The sequence below is a fragment of the Protopterus annectens genome, chromosome 2.part0 (assembly GCF_019279795.1).
Source record: "Protopterus annectens isolate FY-2018-M chromosome 2.part0, PAN1.0, whole genome shotgun sequence".
Taxonomy (NCBI): domain Eukaryota; kingdom Metazoa; phylum Chordata; order Ceratodontiformes; family Protopteridae; genus Protopterus; species Protopterus annectens.
Window position 1 is genome coordinate 1,118,401,351 of NC_056728.1, and position 19,256 is coordinate 1,118,420,606.

Here is a 19,256-nt window from a genome sequence, read left to right on the forward strand (position 1 = left end):
GTGACACAGAAATGATACCCGGGGTAAACCTACGATCTCCCATCCACTCATCAAGGTTCCTCTTGAAGAGAGTCAATGAGGGACTCTGCCTAACCTGGACTGGGATTTTATTCCAGAGTGAAGGGAGCCTCTGGGTTATGAATCTGTCCCTCCAGCATGTCCTATTTATTTCAGTGCTGAGGTTCAAGTCTCTCGAGCGCGTAGCTCGATGGGATTTGGATTTTCTGAGGTGCAGCATGTCCATTAATTCCGGGTTGGACATGGCTTTATACGTCAGGCACAGATCTCCTCTAAGCAGGCGGTATGCCACTGAGTAGAGCTGGAGTTTCTTTAACCGGGCAGCATATGGCATCTGTTTGAGCCCTTTGATCCTCTTGGTGAGGTACTTTTGGGGTCTTTCCAGTTGCTGCAGGTGTCTGGTAAGGTACATCCCAAAAGGGGCATTGTACTCAATTATGGGCCTGATGAGGGATGAGTAAAGAGGCACAATGACCTCCCCTGATCTAGATGTGAATCCCTTCATGATTAGGTGGGCTATATAAAATGTTTTTCTAACCACTTTGGCCACGTGGTTGTCAAATGAGAGATTGCTATCAACTTGGGTCCCCAGGTCCCTAATTACTTCTTCTGTACTTAATGGATTTCCACCTATGTGGTAATTTGTGGGCACTTTGTTTTTGCCAAAGGGGATGACTATACACTTTTTGGCATTTAGCTTGAGGCCATGGCTCTGGCACCAGTTGTCTGTTTCTATGAGGCCCTTTTGGAGGATGCTTGTGTCGGCTGGAGAGTCGATTATGGCACCCAGTTTGTAGTCATCTGCGAACTTGGTCAGCCACAGTCCTTCCGTGTTGGCCTGTACCTCCGAGAAATATATACCGAACAAGAGAGGTCCCAGGACTGAGCCTTGTGGGACACCACTTGTAACTGGTTTGGAGTCTGACATGGCTCCAGCAATTCTAACCATGTGGGTTCTGTCCTTGAGCCAGTTTGCAATCCATCTAGTGACATAGGGGTTTATATTTAAGCTGGTGAGCTTATCTATAATGCCCGAGTGGGGTATTGTATCGAAGGCTTTTGCGAGGTCCAGGTAGGCTGTGTGGACCACCTTCCCTCGTCAATGGCCTTGGTGACTGTTTCAAAGAAATCAACCAGGTTTAAGAGGCAGGATCTGCCCTTAACAAAGCCGAACTGGGTAAGATCCAGTGTTTGTAGGTCCCCAATATCTTTATTTATGAGGTCCATGATGATCCTTTCCATAGCTTTGCAGACCAAGCTAGTCAGGCTTATGGGGCGATAGTTTCCAGGATCCGTTGAGGCACCACCTTTATGGAGAGGGACCACTGTTGCTGTACGCCACTCTTTGGGCACATATCCTGTAGTAAGGCTGAGATTGAACAGTAGTTTTATGTTTGGGTTTAGCTCTTCTTTGAGTTCATGTAGGATGCAGCCCGGGACACCATCTGGTCCCATTGATGCTGTGTCTTTTGCTTTGGAGAGGCGGCTCTTACCTGAGCATCTGAGATGTCAGCGGGGGGGCAGCACTCTGCTGGGATAGATATTTGCCCTTTTGGTGGGGGGGAGAAGTTTGCGCTGAACCTGTCAGCTAGGATGTTGGCAATGTCTGTGGGTTCGGTGTATTTTTTGTCATTTTGGACTAATTCTGAGCATATCTGGGAATTACCACCCAGGTTCCTAACATAACTAAAGAAAGCCTTGTGATTATCCTTAGTGTCCTGTGCAATTTTTCTCTTGAAGCTGGCCTTAGACAATTTTATGTGTGCCCGTAGTTTTTTGCTAATACTGATCAGTGATGCCTTCCTTTTTGGGATTTTGCTTTATCATTTAGTAGCTTCCTCCTTCTATTGTATAGTTTGTTTATGGCTGGGGTCCACCAGACAGGACGTCTACCTTTGGAGGATTGGGTCTTGGTTTTATTTGGGATCGCATGATCCATGCATTCCTGAAGGTGTTCATAGAATGCGTTTATAAAGGATTCTGTGGTCTGGGCTGTATTTTCCACAGGCCCAGGGGCTTTGAAGGATTCCACCACAGTTTTGAGGAGTGTAAAATTTGCTTTAGAGAAGTTTTTCACTGTGGTTTTCTGGGCAGGGGGTGGGGTCGGGATGTGAATATCCAGTGAGATTAGTTTATGGTCTGATCTTACCAGTGAGGGATACACTTCTGGTCTGGAGCATAGAGTCCCCATGTTGGTGATGATCAGGTCCAGTATGTTTTCCCTCTTGTGGGAGTGGTAACAAGTTGTTCCATAGCATTTGAGTTTATAAATTCTAGGAACCTTTGGGCTAGGGTGTTGGAGCTAGAGTAATGCTCCCAGTCTATGTTTGGGTAGTTGAAGTCGCCCAATATAATGGTGTTTGGAGAGACCTTCATATTTTCCAGTGTTCTCAGGAAGGCCGAGTGGGGTTCCTGGTTTTGGGAGGGTGGTCTGTAGCAGGCTATAAACTGGAAGGCAGTTTTACCCACTGTTAGTTGCACATGGATAGTCTCTGATGCTTCATGCTTTGCCACCAACCTGGAGGTGTGGGAATCTTTGATGAATATCGATACTCCCCTCCTTTTGTGGTTCGGTCCAAGTTTTGGGGCGAAAAGCATGGTATGAGGTATAACCTGGTAGTGCTGGGGTGCTCTCGGGAGCCCTGAACCAGGTTTCTGTTACTGCACAGATATCGATGTTCTCCATGCTAAGGAGAGTTTCGAAAAGTGTGCATCTTGAGGTTTAGATTTCTGGCATTGAGTAGCATTACTCTTAGTTTCTTATCCCTTGTGATACCTATGGAGGTGGGTTTGTCTTTTGAGCCTTGCCTAAAAAGGCACTATGGGGGTAGCAAGAGCCTTTGCCAATATCCGAAAGCCCAGGGGTGACAGGTGCAAGCCGTCCCTAGCGAAGCATCGTGGCTTGTCGAGCATATCATCCCAAGCTGACAGGCATTGGATCCCCTTTGAATGACACCAGTACTTAAGCCAATTGTTGAAATTGATCATCTTGTCTTCATATTGTGGCATCATTCTTGGTGAGGGTAAGATGCTACTCAAGGTCAGGGTCATACCGGCCTGGGCTACATGCTCAGAGAGCTCCTTTATGTCTCTTTTCATGTAGTCCAGGGAGGTACGTCTCAGGTCATTCACACCAGCATGGACAATGACTGAGTCATATTTGTACTTGCCTTGGAGTGACCTGAGTGCTTGTGTTATGTAGCGGATCCTAGCACCCGACAGGCTGCTCACCGTGACCCTCTCCTTGTTCAGCCTGGTGAGCGGGACGTCAGTGTGCCTGACGATAGAGTCACCTATTACAAGTGTATCAGGTGTGTTGTTTAGTCTTAAGGGCTGTGACTGTTCGGCACACTGGCTTTGTGAGATATGTGTTGCACGTGTTTTGTTTTGGGGTAGCGGCTGCTTGGGTGTCTGCTTTGGAGGTCTCTGCTGCTTCGGCAGATCTTTATTTAGAGCCTCCGAGTATGTTTTGTGTGATTATGTGTTTGGTTTGCTGTTGTGGTAGGTCTATGTGAGACTGGAATTGTAGTGAGTATGGTTTCCTTCTCCTCCTGACTGGTTATGCCAGTACTGAGTTGAGAGAGCTTAGCCACCAGTTTGGCTATATGGTTGCATCTCTCACATGTGTTGGAATTTGTTGGGAGGAGGAGAGGGTTGTCTGTGTACATGAGGCAGTTGTAACATTGCCTCAAGATTCCCAGATTCACCAGCTGGACCGAGAGGAGATTGACAACTGACCTTTGGACATGCTAGAATAATATTGGGAATTCCTTAATAATTGAAAACCAGGGCCAGTGGGGAGTGAGGGTGTAGTGCTTTTAATTTTTAGTGCTGACTTATATAATTGCTTTAGTGAGCAAGTGCCAGGTAACTTAAGTGCAATGTGTTACAGGTAACTTAAATGCAAAAATGACAAACAGTAACTTTCTTTCAAGTGAAACAAGGAAATAAGTACAGTAAGCAATGCAGATATCACTAGTGAGCCACAGAAGCGCTGAGAAGCCGCGTATTAGGTGGAATTAGCGTTCCAGGGAAATAACAAGCAAACAAACAACAAGCATATAAACAAAGCTATATTCAGCAGGCCTGGATCTAGTCTATGCTACAGCAAACAAGCATTTCTTCCTATCTGAGCAAACTACCTAAACCAGCCCTACCTCCCATTCCCAAGCATTCCATCTATGCACTTTTGACTAGTAGGACAATCTTCAGTAAGTTAATTCAAATTCTCTTAATCAAAATGCTAGATTCTAGACACCTATACCTATTGGTACCACATTTTCCCTTTCTAAAAAAAAAAAAAAACCAAACAAAAAAAAAAACAGGGCTGTATACAGTACAGAATCTCTAAACCTCAAATGTGAACCTTTACCTAATCACAATACTCACTCTCTCCAAATGGAGGCACACCATCATCTACTGCCTATCTAAATCATGTCTAACTTTAGACTTGTGTTCATCCTCTTTCTGCTAGCAAAAATCCTTCATTAAATTGTTTATGCTCGGACAGCTGAATTTGTTGACAAATATGTTTTCCTCTCCAGGTAACAACATGGCTTCAGAGTTGCACCTTTGCTGTGTTAGGGGCTGTAGCTCAAATTATCCTTAAGTTTACTCACTGAAAGTGTGTTTAGAGTTCTTAAACTTTTGACTTGATCAGACATCAGTTCCATTAAACTAGCTGCGCACTCTAGCCTTTACTGAGTGCATGCTTAGGTGGTTTGCCAATTACTTATGCAACAGACAAGCTGTTGTCAAATTTGGTTCTCTTCATTAAAGGACTGGTAAGTATTCTTCTGGAGTTCCGCTGGATTCCAATACAGTCTTGACCACTCTTTTCTTTTCTTGTTTAGCCATAGTCCTTCTATATCTGCAAGCCTTTCTGAAGTGTGGAGTATTTAGTCATGTTGAGGCCTGCCTACAGCTTTACTTTCTTCCAGTCTTACTTACAGGAAGATCCTTTCTTAATTTGGACTTGATTTGAGGACAGATCTCCACATTAAATGATCAAATATCCAAGCTGCGTGTTATTTGCCTCACGGTAAAAACTTACAAAATTTCTTAGGCTTTCCTTATCAGACTCAGTTGGACAAGTCTTTCTATAGGTCTGAAAGTTTAAACATCTAGATGTTTGATTTAACCAGACTTTGTTATTTTTGTCTCATGCCAGCAATTCGGTGCAAAGGATAGCTTTTCAGTCTAAAACTGTATATAGTTATCTGCTTCTTGACAGTTGAACCTAGACATGTAATTAAAACAATTATGCTTATTCCCAAAATGGAATGTGTTTTGTTACTGACCCTTGGTTTTTCTGGGAACATCAAAATACTTCAAATCTTTTTAAACAATATCTGTCACTTCATGAACTTGGCCAACCTCTTACAATATTGTGGTCAGCTACTTGATTCTGTCTGTCTGTCTGTGCATGAATATGCAACATTTCTTCTGAATTCCCTAACCCAACAAGGCAGGTTGTGAAACTCCCTATTCTCTGTCTATTTGTATACTGAAGATGCTATCATCCTCCTGCATGTGTAGTTTCTCAAGCGCTAGAATTGTGTAATTTTAACATCATACTCTTGGATAAGCTATTATTTTCTTTAAATAATATAGCTATCATTGCACCCTTTTAAACAAACATCTAAACCACTACTTCTCAGTATACATACACACATACAAATATTTCAAGCATGGGCATTCTAGCCTGCCAATATAGCAAAAAACTTGTTACCATAATAAGTCTCCAGGCTGTTGTTAAAAATGTCTAAACTAGTACATCATCGTGACTGTACCTCAGGCTGATATACAATCTATTACCACTCAACTTTCTTTTATTTATTTCCTTCACCTTTCTTGATGAATTATAAGTGACCTCTACATTCCCTCTCCTGAAGAAGTCCTACCAGTGGGTAGGACGAAAAGTGCTTTATTTTATTAAACTTCTCGTTGGTTGCACCTGTGCCTTTCTGTGGTCTTTCTTCATCTTTCTACTCTTCTGTAAGACAATTTTTTGCCACTTCCTATTGCTACCTTCTTAATCCGCTGTTTCCCAGCATCCTCTTCTTGCAGTGTAGTGTAACTATTTCTGTGGGACCTGTAGTCAAGTAGAACCTAATGGCCTTGCTTCCCGCACTTACATACTTGTCATTCCCTAAATTATTTAAACTTACTTGCTCTTTGAAAGAAATACTACCTATCCAGATTATAATGCTTTCCTACCCCTTCTGTGATGGTATTGTGGCTTAAACATAACCCTTGGGTTAGAATTTAGATCAAGATTGTGTTATTTGATATCAGTGTGTAAGGCAGTGTAATAATAGCAGGCTTAAGCTCTGACCTAGTGAGGGAGATAAAACTAGCGTTATAGTGTAGTACTAATAAACTTCAATGTATAAATAATATTATACTAAAATATACTACTTCTACAGCTGATTATATGTTTGATTTGTTAATCTTGAACATTTGCTTCTCTTCTTGTTTGATTTTTTTTTTCTGTTTGCTATTTAATTTACCCGTGTATTATGCTTATTGCCTGTATTAGTTTGCCTGCGTTAAGTTTTCTACCTCTGGTCTAGGTGTTGGTTGAAAATGGTTCTTGGACCATTTCAGTCACATACAAAGTCAGTACTGTCCTTCTCTAGTGAGCTTATATTTAATTCTCTCAGGCTTCAGATGATTATGATCTGAGCAGGTCCAGTAATAACTAAAACAATAATAACTAGCTGACAAGTGGCCAAACATGAACGGAAGACAGGTAACAGAGCGACTTTGCTATGTTGTTGTTGGGTTTAGTTTTACTTCATAGTCATTCAGTCGCTGTGGAATGCAATTACTCTGGAAACAGCAGCTTAGCATCAGTATAGTTTTCTATCATGATAGCAAGTGAAAAGCAAGGCAGCAAAACATGACATCCAACATGCATGATTAGCCTTATGGGTAGTTCAGTGCTACACTGTACTGTACTGTACTGTATGTTATGTTCTTCCTCTTAAGCAAAATGCTTTCTATTTATATAAATAAATAAAAATAAATAAATAAATAAATAAATATATATATATATATATATATATATATATATATATATATATATATATATATATAGACATCACTTGACGTATAGTAATATGATTTATATATGGAGGAAATAAAACAGGTAATAAGGACTTACAGCTATGTAAATTACTCCTTATTATAAATTGTTATGATTTTTTTCCACTGAGATAGCTTTTTATCTGTTTTCCATTCTAGATACTTTATAGAGACATGAGTAGCAGGTGAATTCATAGTAGGTAGAACAGCCACATCTAGTAACATACAATTATCAAGTAATGTGGAATCTGCTCTTGAATCAGACATCCTACTGGCTGATACTAGGTTATAATCAGGACTGGTGAGCATCTCAGGAAAGGTCTCTTTCTCTGGTAGTGGTGTTGCATCCTGTTTGACTGGATTTATTTCAGACATCTCAGCATTCTGGTTTGAGAACAGTCTAGTCTTATATAACATTTTTCATTTGCCTCTAGGACTTAGACCATCCTTAGTCTCAGTGATTTAGGACCTCAGAATATTAACTTGACCAGTCGTAACATCATCTTGTTGCTTTGATTGTTTTTTACAGAATTCTTACTGTTTATGAAGGCTTTAATGCAGACAGTAATTTAACTGCTCTGTCATAGTACAGTTTCTGTTTTTGCTAAGCTTTCTGCCAGTGATATTGAGCATTTAGCATTTTCTTTGCTGAAGTAGAACAGGTGAGGTAGGTAACCATGTCCATCAACAGCTCAGAAGGTGACAGTCCCACTGGTTGTAATGGCTGATTTCTATACTCAAGTAGGGGATAGATAATAGTTTTGATTCACATTTTCACTGTTTGTATGACTCCATCTGTCCATTTGACTCCAGATACCTTGGCCGATATTCTAAATTGTGTGAAAATGTATAAAATTCTTGGCTAAGAAATTGCTGGTCATTGTCACACATGAGAATATCAGGGGTGCCATGTTGTGAACATTGATTTCATCATTGGAATGACAGTGTAATGGCGTTGTTCTTGGTTTGATGACTTCTAGATAAGTTGAGTGATGCTCACCATAGATGAGATATTAAGTGTCCCTAAAATGAAGGAAATTAGCAGCCCCCTTACTCGTTCGCCTTCCAGTATTTTAGTTGATAGTATAGTGTCCAAAGCATTGCTTTTGTGAAAAAAATTTGCAGATTTAATGTTTTTTAGACATAAGTTCTACTTGATGAACTGTACAATGACAAAATAATACACTGCATGCTGATCTTTTATGCATAGCAAAGTCCAAATGTGCTTCTTGGAGTCTTTTCAACATTTTAGTGCATATTTGGTTTTGAACAATCACTTGGTAGAATCTGAATGTGAGTCCTTCTGACATACCTCTGTTCATGGAAGGTGTAATATATGCAGATTATAATGTATTCCTTTCTTTTTTTTTTTTGTCATCTGACTATCTGCATAGTACCATATTCTAACACATCTGTAATGTAATTTTTTTCACTATGATGGGTAAAGTCCTGCATTGTATCAAGTTGGTTACACAAGTCAGGACATTGTCCAAAAATATCAAAAGAAACATAACACTTCAAATTTTTGTTTGCATTCTGTGGTCTCACATCTGCACACACTGTGTATAACAGTCCAAACTGCATGTCTCAGGAACACTTATGCCACATGAGTCTGCAAATTAATACCTCCGTGATTGTGTGAATAATTTTTTGAATGAGCATGAGACTCATGCTTTCTGCTTGCCTACAAATCACCTCAAATGACTGCATTGTGACTTGTGTTCTGCAGTTGGATCTTTACACTGTAAGTTCACTTTATGTCCACTTGTTCACAAGCTAATTTTACAATGAAGGATTGTTGAATTGTCGCAACTTAAAACAGTAAATTATATTCTCTGTTTTTATGCACATGATAGAATAATTTCTGACCATAAAATTATAATTTGCAACCAAAATAAGACCATAGTAAAGCTTTAGACCGACAGCAAACCTTTCAATTTCAGTTGTCAAAATGCAGTCTCAATCAATATAAGGAAGTCTGGCTTCATTCCTAGTTTAAATGTAACAAATCTCCTACACATAGACAACTTCTCGGTTCACTTCTGTGTTTCAGTACCTAAATGAAGAAACAATGCATACAGTCTCTACATTCATATTGGCTGCATCCACTAACAAATCATTTTCATCAAACGTATATGGGTCATCCAAAGGAGTAGTCACTGAGTATGCATTCATCGATTTTGTTTCAATCACTTGCAAAACATTTTTTCTGTTCTTTTTTCTTGTCCATAGACATGCAGACTTAAGAAAAATGGTTGGGCAATCTACACTTCCTACAATCTATAAGTGCCAGACTTGGCTTCTAATGCAGATAGTTATACCTTGAACAAAATGGCTTTGCTGATCCTAACACTTTTCACTTTTAAATGTATCATCTGGTTTATTCATAACAAAGGATGTTTTGTTACCAGACTGTACTTTGTCTTGACAGTATTATTCTATCTAGTAGTGAATTTTAACAATTTTAATTTTTCCAAATCCTCATTATGCTATTTCACTCGAATATTGGTTAATTCTGCTACTGTACCAACATTCTTAACTTTATCCAGTGTTAATTCAAACTCTGACAGTAGCTTAATTGTTTCATTGTAATGTTTAATTTCACTGAGAATTCTGTTACTCAGCAGTGAATCATTCATCTCACCAAACTCGATGTTTATCTGTTTGCTTTAAATTTCTCACATTATGAATTGAGAGAGTCTTCTAAGCCCTGTCTCAGTGAAAAAACAAATGGTATATGTATGAAAAGGCACAAAGTACTGCTTGAACTTGTCTTAATTGACTAACAAATATGCTTGCTGCAATATAGTTAGGTTAACTGCATTAAATACCTTAATGTATTGTTTCTAGGTTTCTCCTACTACTGCTGCTAATACTGCTATCAGCACCACTACTACTGCTGCTACTACTACTATTACCACTATCACAACTACAACTGCTACTATTACTGCTGCTACTTGTACTACTGCTACTACTACTACTATCACTACTCCTACCACTGCTCCTAGAACTACTGCTAATACTATCACTATCACCACTACTAGTATTACTGCTACTGCTACTACTACTGCTGCTGCTGGTACTACTACCACTACCACTATTACTACTACTGTTATTACTGCTACTACTACTGCTACTACTACTGCTGCTGCTGGTACTACTACCACTACCACTATTACTACTACTGTTATTACTGCTACTACTACTGCTGCTGCTGGTACTACTACCACTACCACTATTACTACTACTGTTATTACTGCTACTACTACTACTGGGTCCAAGCTGTTATTTTTGCATTTCACCATTGTCATGTAAAGTACTGCCCAACATCATTTTGGGATTTAACATATTTGATATTTGTGGCAGTCAAAAACCCACAAGATACGTTGAACTTTCCTAAGGAGAAGCTAATGGGAATCCAAGTATATTCATAAACAGAGCTACAGCTGCCTCCCAGGATTTTTTAAGCTGGTGTAGAAAGTTGGCACAGCTTATTAACCCATACTTTGCCAATTATTTATCACCCCTCTTTCTCAGTGTGGTTTGAGGAGGCACTGCTTTGAGAGTAATGTGTATAAGACTTTGAATAAGCACTTAGTGCTAAGAGTAAAACTCTAAACATGAGCATGGAATTACACTACCTGGTTGGAACAGTGTGTGGAAATGTAAGTATTTTTAATAGTTATTCACTGTAATGTGCTGAGTTCATACAGGAATTCATGATTATAACTGATTTCAGACTTCTTCCCTCAAATGTTTTTCAAATGTATTTTACAATATTACTGGTTTAGGAACTAGAGATTTTTTTAATCCACCATTTATCACTTTTTGTTTTTATATTCAGCATTATGCCTACAGTTACTACAAGAGTGCTTCTTTTAATTGATTATATTGTTATTTTTAGAATACAAGAATGTAAGGGAGAACAAAATTTCACTCATAACCTTGTGGTTAAAATCAAGTACTCATTTATTGTTCTTTACAATTTATGGATTTTGTCAAGAAATAAAATGTTAACAAGTTTTCTCAAAATCTATTTCTAATATCACATAATCTCTTAAATAAAAATTGTAAATTTGTAATTAAAAACATTTACTTTCAAACATTTATTTGCATGTAAGCACCTTTTATACAAGTATTTTGCATAGTTCACTAGCAGCACATGACTCTGATACTATGCTCCTAGGTCAGTCCAGCAATGGTACTCGTGGGCTGAACAAAACAAATTTATAAAAAAATATGTCTTTTCTTATTCAGCACTGAGCATTTTATATATATATATATATATATATATATATATATATATATATATATATATATATATATATATATGTATATATAATGTATATATATATATATATATATATATATATATATATATATATATATATATATATGTGTGTGTGTGTGTGTGTGTGATGAATGGCGTGTTTCAGGAAATGTTCTGTGTTGGTAGGGCCTTCTAGTTTAGCCATGGATAGGAACTGGAAAGGTTACTTTTCATAAAAGATTTATAGTGAAAGATTTAAATATTTTGAGTAAAAGTTTTATGAGATGTTAATTGATGAATATGCTACATTCACCCCCATTCTTACCTGTTTTTGCTTGTTAGTTGCAGTTCAGTCCTGTAAAGAGTTATTACCTCTTAACAAGTAGAGCTGTGTATATGCTCCATCATGGGGCAGCCACAGTGGTGCAGCGGTTAGTGTTGCCACCTCACAGCAAGAGGTTCTCCGGTTTGATTCCTGGCTGGGGTGCCTTCTGTGTGGAGTCTGCATGTCCTCCCTGTGGTTGCGTGGGTTTCCTCCGGTTTCCTCCCACATCCCAAAGACATGCAGTAGGTGGATTGGGCACTCTAAATTGGCCCTAGGTGTGTGTGTGTGTGTGTGTGTGTGTGTGTGTGTGTGTGTGTGTGTGTGTGTGTGTGTGTGTGTGCACCTTCTGTGGAAGGTTGGGCGCCGGCCTGGCAACTCGACACAGTAAAACTCCACTGCCAATCATGAGCGGACGGATGATCCGCTGTGGCGACCCCTAACCGGGAAAAGCCGAAAGAAGAAGAAGAAGAAGATAGTAGATGTTTGAATAATAAAATCATTGCTGAAGGAATTGTGGGGATGGCGGAGTTAACTGCATCTTTCTAAGGAAATGGACATTCCTAAAATGCTGTGCAGGACAGTCAAATTCTGCTCTACCTCCAGAATGGGCATTCATCTTATAATTAGAACATGTGTGAATGGATGTCTAATTTGCGGTCTCTCAGACAGTTTGGGAAGGAAAGTTTTAGAGTAGGGCTGCATATGTAGTTGCGGTCTTGATGGAGTGAAGTCTGATGTCCTCACTCAGAGTTTCATTGCATTTATCATAATAAAAGGTGATGTAATCAGCTAATCACTTGGAAAAGGTCCATTAGTACATGGAAAAACATTTTCCCTTCATAAAAGACAAAAACAGTTGATCAGGCTGCCTGAATAGTGTAGTGCTTTGAAATGTAGAGACATTCATACAGATAACCATGTGGAGTACCTGGAGGTAAAAAATGTGGAAGTTAGACCAAGGTAGGTGGGGTATACAAAAGTAACAAGATATATTGACCAAAACTACTTCTGACATCAGAGTTTCATCACTGTACCAATGTTATCATGTACGTCATGAAAAAAGCACCCATACAATCCTGAGAGAATTTGAACCTAGTATCCTATGCATCAACATTCTATCAAGCATTTCACTTACAAGCTAAGCCACAGAAGAAAATGCAATGAAAGTGTCAATGAAACACATAGCAAATGATTGTTATATGTTTACAGAATGGAAGTCCAAAAAAAAAAAAAAAACAGGATGGGATTTGAACCTAGTACCCTGATATTCTCTCAAGCACTTAAAAAATGAACCATAGAAGTAATCACAATGAACATGTGAGATTTACAGCATTTTGTATTTGCAAATTAATATGTCAACCTTGGCCTATATACTTTACAGATGACAGTGACTGAACTTAATCTTTTCTATACCATGAGCAGTGACATACCTAGTTGGTCATAGATTGGCATCGAGTGTGGTCTTCACATCCAATTGCACACAGTGTGACCACAAAAAGTAAGTGAATGAGAAGCCCTATATGGGCATGCATGTTTTATATTTATCTATTTTTTGACCAGATTAAAGGTTAGAAATGGGAGTACAGGAAGGTGATGAAAAAGGGAAACAAGCCGTGGGCAGGACAGAAGGGCAGAACAAAAATGAGCAAATAAGGAATGAGCAGGGTGGAGATGGGGTAGTAGGGAAATGCTTTTTTTTAAGGACAGGTGCCCATTTTATACTTAGAAGTTTAGTTAGCATGTAAGTGACATAAGATGATGGTAAGAGAGTAAACTTAGGTAGCAGGAGAAGAAGGACATAACTAACAAGGTGTGTGGTAACACAAGGCGGAGGGGTAACAAAATACTGAAGGAGACATCAGACAGAGAGCAGAAAATGGTGAGGGCAGGATTGAATGACTAACATGGTTGGGTATTGATATAAAGGGAGATAAATACTAGGCTGGAGGATAGGAATGATTATTTGCAGGTGGAGTCTCTGCCAGTTGAGACCCAGTGGGTAATGTCATCACTGAGCCCTGACTCAGACAGTGGAACAAGTGCTGGACAGGAGTGTGACTCAGTGACTTGCCACAGCATGCTGACCATTTGACTGAGTTGGTCATCCAACATACTGTCTATGATCTCACCTAAAGTCTCTGCCAGTTGGTGATGAATGACAAAGGTGTCACGTCACCTGTATTGCTACTGGTGAGTATAACTGTACCAAGTTGTGGTGCAGAGCTACCTGAAGCATGTGGTGCAGGAAGGGCAAGAGGTATGGAGGCAACTGAGTCAGCCTGGGTCCTATATATGCTGCATGCCTCTGGTGGTGCTGCTGCCACTGGGGTTGGGGGGAGGGTAGGGCAGAGATGCATTACTGATGCGTGAGACTAATGTGGATATACAAAGGAAACATGCTATGCAAACATACATGTTTCACTCACAGGTGATTCTCAAAGAAAACAACTGCTACATTATACTGACACATGCCTATTCAATTAATAATGGTGATTGTAAATATTTGACCTGATTTATTATTAAAACTTGGAAATTGCATGAGCTGACTGGCATATGGTCGACTTGCAGTTTTCAAGTGGGCGGAATGTCGAACCCAAATCGATCAGCTACACTACAGCAAACGGGTATTTTCAGTTGAACATTTAGGTTTGACATTATTCAGGGGGATCGTAGTTCAGTGAAGAACAGGGAATTTGCCCATTTCCTCACTGGAATTGATATATTTAATGTGCACAGGGTGTGGGGGGCACAGTCCCCCACATGGGTCCCCCTGCAAAACAGCAGAAGTAATGTACCATTGACTGTAAATTCTAACAGTACATTAATGTTCATAGCAGGAGGTGCGTGACATCAGCTCCTGCTATTTTGAATACATCAAACCATGGTTGTCAATGTATTCATTTTTGGATTGGTTTATCTTTCAGTATGCCAAATTCCACATTTACAGTCAACATTTTAAACAGTCAACTGATGCAGTTTCAACATGCCAATAGTAAACCATTTGACACATGTAATGCTGCAGTTAACGAGACAGAAAACTACATCTCAAATATTTTCAGGATAACACAACTGTGGGGTGGGGTGGGGGTGGGGGTTTGAACCTACAGGCATACTTACAATGTGATAATAAAAGCCTCAGCATCCTGACTCACTTGTTCTCCTAAACAATAGGATGCATGCTCAAACACATTAACATTGAGCAGTCATAGTGCTACATTTGAGCTGTGGCAGTAGTAACAGAAGGGAATACATACAAAGGGTATACATTTTTGGAATGAATCTCTACTAATGTTAACATTACAAACAAGACAATATGAAGAATGTATACTCATGCTGGCACTTTCAGGTGCTCCAGTCTACTCCTGTGCAGTTGCCTATTCCTTTTGATAGACTGTAGACATAAAAAGAGCATTGTGTAATATCTATGCCTGGCATGCAGTGACAGCTTGAAAGTGTGCCTAATATAACAGTTCTACTTACAGGACACTGGTGGTGCCCACTGATTAACTTCATTCTGCTATTGGCAAAGGAAATTAGGATTGCATGGACTCATGTCAGTATAATGGAGACATGTGTGGGATGCCAGTTGCATGGGTGACAGCCTTGTCCAAACTATTCCAGACTTCATCCTTATACTGAGACCCTTAATAGCTTTCATCCATGAGCCTCTGGTTGGAATCCTGATGGAGGCAATGGAGAAATATGTTTCCTACTTCACAAACCACCTCTGTGCTATAAAAGGAGCACTTTTATGTCATTCTCAAGTCATGATGTCTCACCTTGAAAAATCTCAGGGGAAAAATGGCAAAGAATTGGCACACAGATTAGGCCTTGTGTATCTCATTAGTAGCGAAACTACTGGCACTGATAGGCACTTCATTTACACAATATATATAGTAACCTCAGAAAATGTAGACTCACTATTATTAAGTTAGCAAATGGCAATTTAAGGTGTGAAATATGGCAGTCCTCAATGCCAGTGTATGCTGTTAAGAAAAATGTTCTGCAGTGACTCCATGTCCAGGTGGTTGCATATGTAATGATACCCTACCCCCGCAAAAAACATAGGCTGACTGTGCATGTGCAATGCTGCCCACAGGACCCTATGTGTGTGCATGGAATTTAGCAGAAAACTGTATGATGCTTACCAGGTGTGCCTTTCATGCAAATTGAGTGATTTAGGAACAATAATGAGATGAGTCCTAATTAGCATAATCATCATGCTCAGGCGGGGGAAATTTACATGATATAGGTGCGGCAAGAAGCACAGAGGCTCATTGCTCTACAGAAGAAAATGCAAGAGTTTGATTTCTGCTAAGGGTGATTCTAGACATTTTTTTCAGCTTAATATAGCTGCTTGTATAAGGTAAGTGATATTTCTTACAAATCCATGCTTTTACCTGCTCTTGAATCTACTGCCTATAAGACATTTCAGTTTGTCAGTAATTTAAATGTGTTGTCCAAAGTGTATTGAGGGGGAGATTGCAAGGATCCACCAATTAGTAGCCTGTGGGATTATTATGCTGGCTGAGAGCTCCCAAAGCTATATATTCAGAGTATGGTCAATACTATTTTAGTGATATCTGCCTTAGACATATGTCATTAGTCATAATATTTGTAACAGTGTTAGTGTAATGGTCATGTGTCTTTGGTCACTTGCACTTATATGGTTGTTTTGTGGGGAATAGGTGGTCAGTAAACCTAGATGCCTGACGTTTACTTAAGTAGTGTGAATACAGATATCTAGCTGCAATGCACAAATACAGCATACCATATGCTTAGGAAGGTAGTAGTAGTAGTGTTAGAAATTGTAAAGCCCATGCAGGAATGAGGCTGTTAATTCCACTGTTTTCCATATAAACAGAACGATGCCTAAAAATCAGGGCACACAGAAAAAATACTGCCTCTGCTGGACAATTGATACTCACCTTTAAGCCCAAAGTCTCTGATGCTGCTAATGAAGTGGTAGTTCAGGCCTTTCATCAGCATGCCAACAGTTCTTTGATGTCCATGCAGCTGACCCTCCCTGCTGTTTCTGTGTCTTTTTTAAGATGGTCACCAATGTGAATGTGGAGGGGGGCAGGACAATATTTATGAAATGGTGCACCACATGGTGACAGATAGGATCTGTGGTGCCACTCACAGAGCAGAAGCTGTGGCATGGAAATGTAAAGCAGTGGATGGGGGCATTGGTTGAAATGCCTCTCATGGAGACAGAGTAGTTCCTGGCCTCTCTTAAAAGTGGTACCACCTTCACACAGTCCCATAGCACTTTGCTGTCTGTTGGGGCAGAGATGTACAAGCCTCAGAAAGCATCCACTGTGGATGGCCCAAGTATGTAGTCCTGTTTCAGTGATTCAGTACCTGCAAGTCTTCTTTACCTCTTAGTCACTGTGAAAGTTCTTAAATCTGTCTGATTTACGGTTTACAGATGCAGTGGGGATACAACAGCCACCACCATTTGCAAAAGATATGGCAGTGGGCTCTAGTTTTTAGCATGTTACATATCTAGTTGTGGTGTGTGGTCATACTTAAATACTAGATGTTTTGTGGTTTTGTTATTCACAGGTTATTCATTATCAAGCACCAGCACTGCTTAACTGCCCCTATATGATGTTGGAGGATCTGTAGCCCCTGTCAATTATATTGTGGATAAGCTGACTCAGTTGGGGGGGATACAGAGAGAGCATGTGTATGTGTGTGTGAGTGTATGTGTTTGACACAGGGAATGTGGCCACTGCAACCCCAACACAGACCATGGACACAGTCTCTATACTTGCAAATACCCAATCTACCCAGGTATCATAGAGAGGAAAGGTTGGTGGGGATACTGTCAGTCAGGGAAGTGTGCTGGCCCAACAGATAGACAGATGTTTGAATCGGCCCCTAGCACTCATTGACAGAGAGGTGAATACAAGGGGGTTAGTAATTGTGTTCACTGAAAATATAGTTACTGACTTCCCTATGAGGTTGGTATATCAGTAGCTGCTAACAAATGTATTTGCAGGTCCATGACTAATGCTGTCATAGCCATGGAAGTGACAGTGAGGGTGATCCAGGGCATACATGCTTACCTATGGGAGTGCATCGTCCATATCTGTGATTCCTTGGATAGTCTGAATCTCACACAAGAATGATCAATGTCTTCTCTGGCTCATGTGCCAAGGGCAAGGGACCATCCTAAGAGGTCATTACCTGCAAAATCCACAGATGTTAGCCAATGTGGCCATGGATGTGTGAGATCCCACTTCCACAGTGCTAGCACTTCCACAGCAGCATCTTTTGTGGAGGTGTCTACTCCCAGGACAGGCTACCTCCATGTTTGTGGTCACTGTCATGCTGGCACATCTCTTAGCAGACATTGCGTGTGGTCACACAGCATGCCTGCATCTGGCTAGAGCTATAGAACATCCAGTGCAACTCCAGGCAGAGACAGCTCTCAGGGATGGGGGTATGTAAGAGATGCTGAACTCTCTGCTATGCATGCCCTGGACCTGTCCAGTAGGCTGATCCACAGTGCTACTCTCACTCCACTACAGCTCTCTAGCACATCACACACATCTACTTATCCTGGATCTTCACAATATTAAACCCTGTCCCCAAAAGCGTTCTGACACTTGACATAAAAGCACTTTTTATTTTTATACTCCTCAGTGCTCACATGCACACACTTTCCTAAGATAAACCTACACACCTGTACTCCATAGTCCACCTGTGCAAATGATGACAGCTGTGCCCTGTCTTTTCTACATAGCTACTTGGTTTGCCTATTTTTGCCTATGTTTGATGGACAGCATGGCCAGGCTATGCATGGGTAAACACAGCTTGGTGTTGGTTTTGCATGCATCATTTTATGCTTATGACTGACTCTTGTTTACTAAGTTGTGATGCTATGTTCAATGAGCTAGCTGTTTGTTAGTGACACAGCATACTGTGCCCACTTCTGTTTAACATGATCATCTCCGGCTTTAGGCTCCTCCTCTGACACTACATCTGACTCAGGTGCCTCTGCCTGTTGTGCTATGAACTGCTTGCCATGCAACAGCTTATTCTGCTGTGACTGCACCCATGGTCAGTATTTTGGCATGTGACAGGCTTCAGGGCCCTACCAGATGAATCCAGATAGTGAACGCATGCCTTCAGCAGCCCAGACAGAGACTCTATAATGTTTCTTCTTTGCAGTAGTGCACGGTTGTACCCATTGTCTGTTTGAGTGTGTGCATTTCTTGTGAGTGTCACGAGCCAGGGTTCAGCCATTACTACCAAGATGCCCCTGTGGAAATTCACCTTTCACAAAGCATTGGTACTACAGGTCACATGTGTGCCATATGTGGGAGTCATGGAAACTGTCTGACTGACCTACAAATACAATATAGACGATACCCTGTGCATTACAGATCATGTGGCAATTGATGGATTGATACCCTTTGTGGTTCATATACCACCTTCTCAGTTTACCAGCTGGTGCCTTTATTTAAATGTGAGTACAGTCTATGGCCACCAGTACCCCAAGGCAATGGGCTATATCCTAGAAATCCTACATGGTGTTGGATA